This window comes from Acyrthosiphon pisum, chromosome A1 (genome assembly GCF_005508785.2).
Source record: "Acyrthosiphon pisum isolate AL4f chromosome A1, pea_aphid_22Mar2018_4r6ur, whole genome shotgun sequence".
NCBI classification, from domain to species: domain Eukaryota; kingdom Metazoa; phylum Arthropoda; class Insecta; order Hemiptera; family Aphididae; genus Acyrthosiphon; species Acyrthosiphon pisum.
In genome coordinates, this window is record NC_042494.1 from 2,864,718 (window position 1) to 2,865,726 (window position 1,009).

General features: G+C 21.2%; 1 protein-coding gene across 1 annotated transcript in view; it reads left to right on the top strand.

Moving 5' to 3' along the window:
- LOC100164249 (importin-4) overlaps positions 1 to 1,009 on the top strand; it is a 14,129-nt gene that overhangs the window by 6,306 nt on the left and 6,814 nt on the right. The window lies entirely within an intron of this gene.

Below are 1,009 nucleotides of genomic sequence, written 5' to 3' on the forward strand. Positions count from 1 at the left end.
TCCAGGTTTTTTAATATGTGATTTCGTCTAAATTGGATATTAAAATGACTATAAAAATAAACTGTGCTTATGTATTTCTTAGAATTTTTGGCAACAGAATTAAATATTTACGTGGAATCTTGTTTTAAATTTTCAATCTTCAGATATAAAAGTTGAACATTTTATAAATTTTTAACTACAAAATAATTATTCAATTTTAAATTTGATAAATTTTGTCAACATTTTAACTTCAAATGCTTATAAAAAAAAATCGTGCCTATGTATTTTTAATATTTTTCAACTGCTATTGTAACAATGTATCAGGAGCTTTGTATTAATTTTTTACACTTTTTGGCCCAATAAACAAAACTTTATTAATATTTATAGAAAAAAAAAACTAAAAAAATTGAAAACTTACAATGTCTGTACACAGCTTAAAAAGAGTCAAATTATTTTCAAAATTTTATTGTATATAGAAAATGCTAATATAAACATTCAGTGAAATTTTCAAGTTTCTACAGTCATTTATTTTTTAATTACAACAAAATAAGAAAATCGTCTCATGAGAAATCGAGCAAATATCAAATGTTGTAAAAATATGAATTTCAAACGCTCATAAAAATTTAATTTGACTTTCTTATAGACATTTTTTTTTTTGATAAAGGTAGAATATCCTATAAGGAATCTTGTATCACATTTTATAATCTTAGTTCTAAAAAGAAAAATTTTTACGAATTATAAACTCAACATATAATTAGGTAATTTTCGTGATTTTTCCATATTTTGTCAATTTTTGAACTTTAAATGCTAATAAAAAAAAACTGTGACTAAGGATTTTTAATATTTTTCAAATGTAATTGTAACAATATAGTAGAAGCCTTGTATTAAATTTTCAAGTATTTTTACTCAACAAATAAAGTTTTATTGACATTCATAGAAAAAAAACTAATTAAATTGGAAACTGGAATTGTCCGTAAACAGCTCAAAACAAATCAAAATATTTTGAAAAATTTATCATGTATAGAAAATA